Genomic DNA, 13,395 nt, shown 5'->3' on the forward strand with positions numbered 1-13,395 from the left:
CATAACTTTTTAAAGGATCATGATAATTGTAAGGCCACTTTATTTTATTTTACGAGGAGCTCATATTATTGCATTTCATTTAAAGTTGGATACAAAGTACATAAATATGATCCTAATTTTGGTTTAAAATTGTACATATGTCTGGAAGAAAATATAACACTATGTTGAGTGTCATGTTGCGTCAAATCTAAGATGGCATTTGATGGTGCAATAATGAGGCATCATTACTATATATACCACTAAGAACTAAAATACATTGCTGTTGGGGCTCAAAAGCCAATATCCCAAAATATGGCATTTTGCCTCAAGGTCTCCTTGTCTTCCCCCACCACCCTCCTATCTCTCCCAAGCGACTTCCTCTTCCTGTTACCAGGAAAGGAGAAGAAGAATGTAATTAGACCTGGTCCGACCATTTTACGAAATCATGCCTGTCTCTCAGGTTCACTCAATTTCCTAAGAGAACTATTTACAAGTTATTCTCTGTTTCTCTCATGCCTTCATTCTCCCAGTCATTTATTGCCTCTCAATAGAATTCTTCTTCTTCCCTCTCCCATAACCTGTTTGACCAGAATGCAAACCCCCATTCTTTCTGTAATGTTGAGATGGTATTTAAGTTTCTATAACTCATTGGGAAGTTGAGTCTTCATTCTGAAAGTTCCCTTGTATACGCTTCAAATAAATTTGTACATCTTTTTTCCTATTAGTCAATTGGCCACATGCCAGTGATTTTTTTCAGTGAAACTTTTAGGAGGCCAACAGCCATGGTCCCCAGAATTTGATGTAGTCAAGGACAAAAAAAGCCGCCCTGCTAGAAGCTGCAGAGAAGAGAACCTAGGAAACTATTTTGCTGGCAAAGGGGTAAGAATTTTATGACCAGTCAGGCTTCATTCAGGCTTCTCTCTTTCTCTCTCTGTGCACTCCAATGAGTGGACAATAAGAATCAGTTTATCACATCTGCAAAGTCTTGATTAATAAGAAAGAAGGATTTGTGTGACTAATCTTGGGTTGCAGTGTCTCTGGTATACTCTCATTACTTTGTAGCATGAATATTCATATTGTCTGATCCTTTTTCCTCTCAGAAATTCATCTTCCTGTGTTTTTGTCTTTTTGTTTGTCATAAAGAGGGATGAGATTTCCCTCATCTTGTTTTATATTCTTGAGAGCTTGACATTGTTATCATGAAGGGATGCTCTCTTGATCTCTGCTATTTGGAGGGTATGAATTGCCAGATTCATGTCATGTGACTGATCTGAAAAGACTGGGAGTCTGAGACAGGTAAGCAGCACACTTTTGACTCTAAAGGCAGCAAGCTCCTAGAGAATTTTTGTCTTAAAGGACTCCATCCCTATGGGGCTTTTGTCATCTTTTGCTATGTTAAGTATGTTTCTGAGAGTGAATTTTTGGAGCTCATTGGGATTGACTTTTCTGTGCCCTCTAAAATTGCCTTCAGGGCTTCAAAGAGGCTTTTTGGATTGAGACTTTTTTTCCACTGGGGATTCTAGAGATCACTCATTGTAAACAATTGATGGAGAGGTTACAATGAAAAGAAATGTATAATAATTACAAGGGTAGCCTTAAGAATTTTCTCCTTTCTGGTTTGACCTTTGTATCTGTAACTTTTACCATTTAACTTTGGTCAAGGCATTTAGGAGGATTTCTTTTGATATAGAGACTCACTAATGTCCATCTATATTGTCACAGACCCTAGAGAAGGGCAAGGCAAGGGTTCAAGCGTTTCTGCACATTATTGAGAGTCTCCTTGTCTTCTATGCACTTCCAGGAAGTAGCTTCAGGGGATCCTTTACTTCCCTGCAGACTACACCCAAAGATGTAAATCCCTATTTACTCCCTTTCTTAATAGTCGTATGTTTGAACAATGTAATCATAAGTCTTGTGATTTGTAAAACTTTTGCATCAGTGTAATCGTAAATCTTGTGATTTGCATAACTTTTGCAACGCATGATGTTTTAGACCTTGTAAACTTCCTTTACTTTAAATGTCATTATCTAAGTGTAAAATGCAACTGCAACTTAAGTTTTATGAAATGCTCTGCTGGTCACATGGCTACTGTATAGGTATCCACAACTCTGGACTATAAAAGTGGACTGCGAAGCCTGAAGGGTGGGCAGAACCATTTTTAGAAAGACCTCAAGTCCAGCTCTGCTCCTTGGATTCAAATGCAGAAGTAAACTTCTTTCTACCAATTCTCTGCCCCTTTGATTTATCAGTATCAAGGGAGAGCAGCCAAGTGTTACTCGGACCATAAGATTTGGGTAAAAAAGTTTAAGAGAGTCAGACGTGGTGACTCCTGTCTGCAATCCCAACATTTTGGGAGGTAGAAGTGAGAGGATTACCTGAACCCAGGGGTTCAAGACCAGCCTGGGCAATGAGGCAAGACCTCATCTCTACAATAAATCAAAAAAATCAGCTGGACATAGTGGCACGCTTGTGGTTCCAGCTACTTGAAAGGCTCGAGGCTGCGTTGATCATGCCACTGCACTCTAGTGTGGATGACAGAGTGAGACTCTGACACACACACACACACACACACACACACACACACACACACAAAGTTCAAGAGCCAAAAATATAACAGCTATGTGTCCAAGCTTAAATCCGGTAATAAACTATATAAAAGAGTTTTTATAGCTCTATGGCTAAAAAATAAGCTTAATTAAAAACTAATATCCAAGTTATGTATACACATATATGTAGAAGTTTTTTATGCTTTTTCTCTTTTTGGATCATTTGGAGAACTTTTCTTAGTTGCCTAAATTTTACCTGTTTCCCCATTTGCTTCTGTCTGTCCCTCCTTCTTCCTGCCTCCCTCCATGGCCACATGAGAGGACCTAAGATAATTTCTGACAACCAGGATCCCTTAAGGAAAACAGAAACAGCGCCAGAGACTCCCTTTGGGGAGGAACTTCTGTTTTTCCTTTTGTAAACCCAAGAGTTGTGAGCAGTTTCCTGTCAGGTCTAAAGCTCTACTCTCTTGCATTGTGTTACTTCATCTTTTTTGGCTTTGAGGATCCCAGAAATTACTTTGCATTGCATTGAAAATTTGATCTTTGGCTGGGCTCGGTGGCTCAGCCTGTAATCCCGCGCTTTGGGAGGCTGAGGTTAGTGAATTGCCTGAGCCTGAGGGTTCGAGACCCACCTGGGCAACTTGGCAAGACCTCATCTCTACAATAAATCAAAAAAATTAGCCGGGCGTGGTAGCGCATGCCTGTAGTTCCAGCTACTTGGAAGGCTGAGGCGGAAGGATTCCCGGAGCCCAGCAGGTCGAGGCTGCGGTGGCCAGGAGCATGCCACTCCAGTCTGGGCGACAGAGGGAGACTCCAACTTAAAAAAAAAAAAAAAGGAAAGAAAATTTGATCTTTGTATGTGTAATAACTAAGTTAGAAAAACCAAAACAAATAAATACACTTTTAGAGATAGATGACAATTGCTTACAATGAATGGTTATTAGTTATTTCCTTGTATGTTTAGACAAGAAAAGTATGATTTAGGCCATAAATTCTGCATGCCTTCTGGGATTCCCCTTTTTAAAAGGCTCTACCATGCAGCCAAAAATCTAAAAAAGCCAAAATACATGGCTTGTAACTAACTAAACTTTTTTTGTAAAAAAGAGAAAAAGAAACATGTCTTTAAGAAAATCTCCTTTTATAAGGGTGTCTGCCTGTTGTTTTAAATTCTTAAGTCATACCTTTGTTTAAAGTGCTTTTCCTGGTCATTTTATCTGAACTTTTACTTTCACCATTTTTTTCTTAGTTTAAGCAAATGATAGTGTAATATGGAAGCTTCATATCTTAACTCTGTGCTTTTAAAATGTAAATTCTCCATTTCGTTTCACTTAAAAATTGTCCCTCTAGAAATGCTACCTCTAGAAATGATACTTGGGACAATGAAACAGGTAATTGGAAAGCATTGATAGTCTAGATTGAGAAAGAACAATTCTAAAACTAACAAAAAATCTTATAAATCTATAAAACCTTCTGTTTGTGAGTTTCTATGTGTATATTTGCACCATATGTGTATAATGATTTACTGCGAAAATATATGAAAGAGCTTTAATTAATTAAAGAAAAATGTAAGCACTTAATTTTTTTTCTTTTTTTGAGTCAGATTTCACTCTGGTACCTGGACTGGAGTGCAGTGGCATTACCACAACTTACTGCAGTCTCAACTTCTGGGCTCAAATGATCCTTCTGTGTCAACCTCTTGAATAGCTGGGACTACAGGCACACACCACCACACCCGGCTAATTTTTCAGTTTTTTAATTTTTTGCAGAGACGAGTCTAGGCTGGTCTGGAACTCCTGGGCTCAAGTGATTCTCCTGCCTCCACCTCTCAAAGCGCTGTGAATACAGACGTGCGTCACCATGCACAACTGGCACTTAAAATGCTTCATCAGGAAAATAGAAACTTTAACTCAAATGTCTTAGTTCATGGGAGTTCAGTAATCTTTACTAAGTAAGTACGGGTTTTAAATTATTAGTAAAATAGGAATGTCTTCAGAATTTAATTTAGACGTTTTTGTCAGAATATATTGGTTCCATACTGTTTCTGCCAGATAATTTAAGTTATATAACTTTACTTCTGTGACTTTTTTTTTTTTTTTTTTTTTTTGAGTCAGTGTCTTACTCTGTCATCCAAGCTGGAGTGCAGTGGCATGCTCATGGCCACCACAGCCTTGACCGGGGCTGGGCTCAGGGGATCCTTCCCCTTTAGCCTTCTAAGTAGCTGGAACTACAGGTATGCCCTACCATGCCCAGCTAAGTTTTCTGATTTATTGTAGAGATAAGGTCTTGCCATGTTGCCCAGGTTAATCTCAAACCCGTGGGCTCAGGCAATCCTCTCGCCTTGGCCTCCCAAAGTACTGGGATTGCAGGCATGAGCCACTGCTCCCAGCTTGTGACACTTTTTGTACTTGCTTAAGTTGTCTATAAACTTATGTCTTTAGATTTGAGGCAGTTGGATGTAACAAGGCCTTGCCCCAGGCATTTTCCTTTGTCCTGGACTATACATCTAATAGATAATTTCTTGTCTCCTAGGTTTTTCACTAAAAATAAGAATCACTAAGAGTTAACATTGTAATTAATATATGTAATTAAAATTACTAGTTATAAGAAAAACAATTGTGCTTGCAAAATGTATAAGGAAAATAAGATGTGTTTTGGTAAAAAGTTATAAAAATGAATTGTAATGCAGTTTTTGTTAAAGGAAAAATTATTTTGTCTAAAATTAGAGGTTTTTTAAGTTGTTTTAAAATTAAAGAAATTATGGTAAAAACTAAATAGATATAGAAAATTGGGAAAAAAGGAGTTTTTGTCCTAAGGTAAAATTATAGAGATAAAACCAGAGGTATAAACAAGTTGTTAAAGGCTTATGGCAGATTAATCTTATGAAAAAGGGAATTTTGGCTAAAAAAATTTTTTTCAGTTCTTTTAAAAAAAATTATTTTAAAGATGTGGGGTACAATTCAAATGTTCATTATGCAGGTATCCTTGCTGATGAGGTGTGCCCCTCCCTCCCTCAGCAGATTCCTACTACTGCCAATCCCGCATCTACAACCTCCACCGCAGTTTCCCGCTACTCAAGTTGGCTAAAATTTAAAGGGAATTATTCTTTTTTTTGATAAATTAAACACATCGATGCAAGGCCTAGATGCTGGATGTTGGAATAACAGGATTTTTTTTAAAGAACATTGATCTATTTTTTAATAGAAAATTATAAAAAGTTTTTAAAGGTTTATAAAAATCTTGTGGCCAAACTGATCAAAATTAGATAGATTTGTTTATAAGGTTTTATTAAAATTAGCTTTTATGTTAACCATATGCCAAGATAAAATTTGGTTCTCATGTAATTTCAAGGGATAAAATAAGATTTTTGTTTACCTTTTGAGTAAGCTGGAAAAAAAAAAAAAAAACGGGGACAGAGACATTCAGTTGGCTTCATGCTGTCTTTAAGTCTTATGATTTACGAAAATGAATCACCTCTAGCAAAGAGTAAGGTTTTTGCTTTTTAAAATCTCTGAATTATCATTTTGGCTAAATAAATGGCTTAATTTACAGTGATCTGTTATCCTATTTTGATATCAATTTTTTTTTTTAAAGTTGGGAGTCTCACTTTTGTGCCCCAGGTTGGAGTGCAGTGGTACACTCACGGCCACCAAGCCTCGACCTGCTGGGCTCAGGCGATTCTTCCTCCTCAACCTTCCGTGTAGCTGGAACTACAGGCATGGACCACCATGCCCGGCTAATTTTTGTGATTTATTGTAGAGACAAGCTCTCACCAAGTTGCTTAGGCTGGTCTCAAACCCCCGAGCTCAGGCAATCCTCTCACCTCGGCCTCCCAAAGTGCTGGGATTATAGGCTGAGCCACCGTACCCGGCCCAAATGTTTTAAAAACTTTGATATTTGGCAAACTTTCCAAAACCAAGATTTCTAGTTCTGAATTTGGTCTCTTTGACCTCACTAATTTTAGATATTAGGTTTTCCTGAAGTCCAAAAAATATATTTGGCTGATTTGGTATGCCAAAATTATACAAAACCATTGTCAAATTTGAAAGGGTGTTTGCTTTAATCCCAGCACTCTGGGAGGCTGAGGCAAGTGGATTGCCTGAGTCCGAGGGTTCGAGAACAGCCTGGGCAACTTACAATAAATAAAAAATTAGGCAGGCGCAGTAGCGCGTGCCTGTAGTTCCGACTACTTGGAAGGCTGAGGTGGGAGGATCGCTGGAGCCCAGCAGGTCAATGCTGGAGTGACTGTGAGAGTGCTACTGCACTCCAGCCTGGACTCCAACTCAAAAAAACAACAATGGTGTTTGACTTTCCTTTGGTTATATTTATATATTACAAAATTTTCTGATGTTCCTATAGTTCTGATGTCTTAGTATATGTTATCAGTAATAATTATTATGCTAAATTGTATAGCATAGAAATAACCAAATTTTCTGGTTAATTATGTCTTTGATTGAATTTAAGACTTTTATCATCCACTATTTTTGTTTTTCTTAGCTCCTTTGCAAAAAAATGGCTTATAATTAGCTATAATAGCTGGTGCTCTCAGGGCTGGTTTCTGATAACTTTGGCAATTGCGCCATTGCAGTAGGGAAAACAAAAACAAAAAACTTTCTAAGATTTTATTTTTATTTTTTATTTTATTTTATTTTATTTTTGAGTCGGAGTCTCACTCTGTTGCCCAGACTGGAGTGCAGTGACCGCTCCCAGCTACCGCAACCTCAACCTTCTGGGCTCTGGTGATCCTTCCGCCTCAGCCTTCCAAGTAGCTGGAACTACAGGTGCGCGCTACCACTGCCAGCTAATTTTTTTTTTATTTATTGTAGAGTGAGGTCTGGCCAAGTTGCCCAGGTAGGTCTTGAACCCGCGGGCTCAGACAATTCACTCACCTTGGCCTCCCAAAGCGCGGGATTACAGGCTGAGCCACCGAACCTGGCCTACACTTTTATTATTGAAAAGCTTATGTGCTCATGAGGATTGATAACCCAGTATCAAGTATAACAGAAATTAACTGCATGGATTGAAATAATTTTTATGACTTTTTTTGAAGTTTTGCTGATTTTTGTTTTGTTTTTCTGAGTCAAGAAACCATTTTCTTTTGAGCTATTCACAACTTTTGACGATTGAGTAAGGTGCTCTTGTGAACACAATTTGAAACATATTTCTTTTTTTAAAGATAAACAGTTTTTTATTCCTCCTCCTCCTCCTTCTCCTCCTCGTCTTCCTCATGTTCTTTGTCTTCCTCTTCCACCTTTTTCCGGGCAACTTTGACAGGATCCTTTGCACCATCAAACTTTCCTTTAGATTTATAGTTGGCAACATCCTTCTCGTACTTCTCCATCAGTTTTGCTGCCTTAGTAATGTAAGGCTGCTTTTCACTGTCTCTTAACTTATTCCACATCTCACCCAGCTTCTTTGCAGTATCTCCAATAGAGATGCCAGGGTTTGTGGATTTGATCTTGGGGCAGAATTCTGAACAGAACAGGAAGAATCCAGACGGTGGCCTTTTGGGGGCATTAGGGTTCTTCTTCTTGCCTCCCTTAGCTGGTCCATAATCCTTCATTTCCCGATCATAGCACATTTTATCTGCCTTTGTCATTTCATCAAATTTAGTTTTCTCTTTCCCAGACATTGTCTTCCACCTCTCAGAGCACTTCTTGGAAAATTCTGCAAAATTAACAGGGATTCCTGGGTTTTTCTTCTTACGCTTTTCTTCTTACGTTTTTCTTACGTCTGCACAAAGAAGGCATAAGCAGACATGTTACCCTTTGGTTTCTTGGGGTCACCTTTAGCCATTTTGACTGTATTGCTCGCTATTCTCTTGAAGTATATTTCTATCTCCCAACCTGATTTCTCCAGAATTTGATAACATTTGTGAGTATTGCTTTATGGAAACATAGTTATTTGCATAAGTTCAATAAGAATTTGTTTTCTTTGGTAATAGGACATGATTGGAGACATTGGTTATTTTACCAAAGTTTTGACTGGAATGGCCTTTCAGATATGAACACACTGTTTTGATGAATTGAGTTTGAGATCTATAATGAGCCAATCAGAAGCTCCTTGGAAAGTCTGACTTTGTACCTTGTCAGCTCCTTTACAGGGCTCTTGACCTCTGGTAGGTCAATGATGTCACGCATTGATAGGCTCAGAAACCCCAGGTTATTTTGAGATCTCAAAGAGAAGAGTTCACTCAATTCATACAAGTATTTGCTGGCTCAGATATATTTTCGGCTTGGATCCAGAGTCTTTAAAATATCTAACCTGAGATTCCTTTGAAAATTCCAACAAAACCAATTTTAAAAATAGTCTGTTGGTAAATAATTTTTGCTGTACTTTATGCAAATAATCAAGTTACGTATAATAAAACTAAAACTTATTTTACAAATAAATTGGTCCTACTATGATTTGTTTGATAGAAATATGGAACTGGAGAGAGAAAATTATGTTTCAAAAGAAACTAGAGTACACCTGTACAAGATTCTCTTATTTATTATTTTGGAGTTTTTCCTATTTTCTACAATTTGGATTAAATCCTGAGTCCTTTCCTGGCTACAAGTCTTGAGACTAAGGTTTTCCATTTTTTTCTTCAGTTTTTCTGATTTAGTGTTAGGTCAGACCTGACTCGGGGTAGAAGCGAGTGGGCCAGCAATCTGGTGGCATGTGAGCGATGCAAAGAATTGCACAGAAGTTAAGATTAGAAAATATGCTTTATTTAGAAAGTAAATTACAGAAAGAGAGAGAGAGAGAAGATTCACCTCCCCAAAGTAGAGGAGGGAGCCAAAGCTAAGAAAACATGGTCTCATAGCTGAAAGAACACATGGCCTGGCCAGTGCTTAACAAAACAATGGCAAATGGCTGCTTGATGTTGAGCACTTTCAAACCTTCCTTTTTATGGGTGTAGGTCATTAAGGTGATTGGGTGGTGGTCTCCTTCATGTCACCAAGATGGAGCAGGTAAGCATAGGTACTGACATCAGATGATGGCAGGCAGATGGGTGAGTCAGTCCCATGAATGTTGCCATATTGATCACCAAAGGCTGATTATGTTAACTTGCTTCTTATGCAAATACTTGGAATAGAAAAGTTAATTAGTACAAAACAAGTTGGAGAGGGGTTGTAAAGCAATTATCAATAGCTACCTTTGAGAAAGTCATTCTGTCCTTGGCTAGTGATTAGAAGGTAAATTAAAGTGAACTGCTAGAAAAAACATGACAGAACTAGGTAGTGTTAAAATGGCTGCTCATTGGGTATATTGACTTCATCTGCTGTCCTTTCATTAAGAATCACTAGGAATTAGAAGTGTGTTTTTCTTAAAGCCCTGCAAACTGTAGCTAAAAACTAAACAACTTTTGTGCCTGCCTGCTGATATGTAGATTTCACAGAGTTTACTTAAATCCCTGGTTCAAACTATAATCCAGAAGAATCTGACTGCTACTGCAATCAGAGACTTTAGGAAATCTCGTTTGTAGACTGCTCCATACATTAATCTTTGTTTCTCTTTTGCCTCCATAAATATGTCTCTTATTAACGATTTGTTTGCCTCTTATCTGTAGAGTCCTAGCCCATCTACAGTGCCACTGAAATGAGATGCAGCTGTTTAATGGAACTGGCCCATGTGGAATCCTTTGCTACTCAGCTTTTGACCAAATTTTTCTCATTCACTGCCATCAACTCAGCTTGTAATATGTGAAACTTCTAGGAAAGTTTCATACAGGGAAATGTTGGGCCTCAGAAGTCAATACCCCCCAAATATGGTATTTTGCCTCGAGGTCTCTCTGACTTCCACCACCCTCTACCATCTGCTTTCTCTCCCTGTTATCAGGAAAGGAGAGGAAGGATGTAATCAGACCTGGCCAGAATAATGCCTATCTCTCAGGTTCATTGAACTTCCAGAGACTTGTTTACAAGTCATTCTCTGTTTCTCCCAGGACATTCATTCTTTCTATCATTGATTGCCCCTCAACAGAATTCCTCTTCTCCTCCTCCTATAATCTGTTTTACCAGAATGCAAACCCCCATTTTTTTCTGTAACCTCTAGATGGTATTTAAGTTTTTGCAATTCATTGAGAATTTGAGCTTTCATTCGGAAGGCTCTTATGCATACACATTAAGTAAATGTGTATGCCTTTTCTCCAATTAATCAATCTGCCTCATGCCAGTGGCTTTTAGTGAAACCACAGAGAGCCAAAGGCCATGGCCCCCATACTGCCAGTTAAGTTCCGACATGTCACCAGTTGTAAGGCATAGGCCCATTTCAGAGGTATTAAAATGTGAAAAAATGCCCATCTTATAGTGAATGGAATATACTGATTATTGGGTAGTGGATTTATATACGGTTTGAATTCTTATAATATATGCATATTTCTAATTTTCTAGCAATTGAAATATATTACAGACTTGTATGTGACATAAATACTGCCTAAAGTTGAAAAAAATCAATAAATCAAGATTTTATATACAATATTAAATTTGAAATCTAACCACTAAGAAAACTATCATGAAGAAGAAATAAAAACAAAGTAGATAAAGCATCATATAACAATAGGAAGAGAATAAATTTTAAAATATATTTGACATATAAATTTTTTTTTTTTGAGTTGGAGTCTCACTCCATTACCCAGGCTAGAATGCAGTGGCACACAGGCTCACAGTCACCCCAGCGTCATCCTCCTGGGCCCTGGTGATCCTCCCGCTTCAGCCTTCCAAGTGGCCAGAACTACAGGCATGTGCTACCATGACGGGCTAATTTTTTGATTTGTCGTGGAGACGAGGTCTCGCCAAATTGCCTGGGCTGATCTTGGACCTGTGGGCTCAGGCAATGCCCTCACCTCCGCCTCCCAAAGTGCTGGGATTACAGGCTGAGCCACCGATCCCAGCCTATAAATTGTTTTAAGATCAAACTTACTTGTAATAAAAAAAATACTCTTTTAAAAGAAGAGAGTATTTTCAGCTTGGATTTAAAGCAAAATACAGAAAAGCAAATCATTTATATTTTTAAAGTATGAAAACTTTAGTGTGATGGCCAATTTTAGGTGTCAGTTTGACTGGATTAAGGGATTGATAACTGGTAAAGCATTATTTGTGGATGTGTCTGTGAGCATGTTTCAAGAGGAATCATTGGACTAAGTTGGAAAGATATTCCCTCAACATGGATGAGTACCATCTGATCAGCTGGAAGCCCAGGATAGAACAAAAAGGTGCATCCCCCTTTCCTTCCCACTCTCTTTTTCCTGCAGCTGAGATGTTTTCCTTCTCCTGTCCTTGGAATTAAAACTTTAGCTTCCAGGACTTACACCAGTGGTTCCCTAGGTTCTCAGGCCATTGACTGCCGACTGAGAATTGCATTATTAGTTATCAAAGGGGACTCCCCCCAAAAAAACCTTAGAATTTATTTATTAAAAATCGTGGGCCAAGTGTGGTGGCTCAAGCCTGTAATCTTAGCACTTTGGGAGACCGAGGCTAGAGGATTGCCTGAGCTCAGGGATTTAACAGCTGGGCAACTTGTTGAGACCTTGTCTCTACAATATATCAAAAAATTAGCCTGGTGTGGTAGCGCGCGCTTGTAGTTCCAGCTACTTGGAAGGCTGAAGTGGAAGGATCACCTGGGTCCAGCAGGTCGAGGCTGCAGTGGCTGTGAGCATGCTACAGCACTCCAGCCTGGGTGACAGAGTGAGACTCCAACTAAAAAAAAATTGTGTATTTATTCTTACATGTTTAAACTTCAGTCACCTTCAAAGTACTCTCCATTTGATGCAATGCATCTTATCAAGATGCTTCCTCTACTGCTTAAAACAGTTCGTGAACTCCTCAATGTTTATACCTTTTTAGTGCTGCTGCCATTTTTTGTTTCACCTCTTCCACATTGGCAAAACATTTTCCTTGAGCACTTTTTTTTTTTTAATCCAGGAAACAAAAATCACTCAGGGCAAGTTCAGGTGAATAGGGAGGGTGTGCAAGGGGGGTGGGGGATCATGACATTTTGGTCACAAACTGATGAACACTCAATGTGCTTTGGGCAGGTGCATTGTCATGGTGGAAGAACCAGTCACCAGTCACCTGTTTGCCACAGCTCAGGATATTTCTTCCACAAATTTTGATGCAATTTACTCAAAACTTACAGATTAAAAACTTTAGTTGACTGATCCAGAGGAAAAAATTCCTGGTGCAAAATCTCTCTCAAATCAAAGAAACAAATGATCATTTTTTTCACATTTGACTTCTTGTTGTGCTTTTTGGGTTGTGGGGAAGTGGCAGTTTTCCATTGGCTAGATTGCTGTTTCATTTTGGGGTTGTGATCGTAGCACCAAAATTCATCTCCAGTTATGACTTTGGAAAAAAAATTAGGGTCAGCCTCCAAGTGCTCCTTCAAAGCACGGCACGGAGCCAAGTAATTGTCTCTTTGTTCAGGAGTGAGCAAGACAGGCACGAATTTTGCTGAAACTCATTTAATGTCCAAATTTTTAGATAAAATTTGTGGACAGGAACTCCACAACACCCCAGTGAACTTCACAAGTTCATCAATAGTACGATGACAGTCTTCCAAGATGGCTTGACAAATTCTTACCATATTTTTTCAGTTCAGCTGGTCAAAGGATGCCCGGAATGAGGCTGATCATCAATCAACACTTCTCCTCGTTTAAAATGGGAAATTCTTAAACTTGTGTTTTACTTAGAGCAGCATCTTTGTAAGCTGTCGGTACCGTAACAACCGCATTTTTCTCCAACAGAAAACAAAATTTCCCTGTTGAATGTTGTTCATGTAAATCACCCATCATGAAATGGGCAAATGCCTTGAAAGAATTTCAAAAAGAAATCTCTTGAAGCACAACACAGCCTCTGTCAACAACGCTAGCTGGTACACTGATGCCAGT

At 38.6% G+C, this 13,395-nt stretch overlaps 1 pseudogene; it reads right to left on the bottom strand.

The window, feature by feature from the left end:
• Positions 1 to 7,710: 7,710 nt before the first annotated feature.
• LOC103261497 lies at positions 7,711 to 11,471 on the bottom strand (annotated as a pseudogene).
• Positions 11,472 to 13,395: the final 1,924 nt, after the last annotated feature.

This window comes from Carlito syrichta, unplaced genomic scaffold, assembly GCF_000164805.1.
Source record: "Carlito syrichta isolate Samal-C Ts95f unplaced genomic scaffold, Tarsius_syrichta-2.0.1 Scaffold303723, whole genome shotgun sequence".
NCBI classification, from domain to species: Eukaryota; Metazoa; Chordata; class Mammalia; order Primates; family Tarsiidae; genus Carlito; species Carlito syrichta.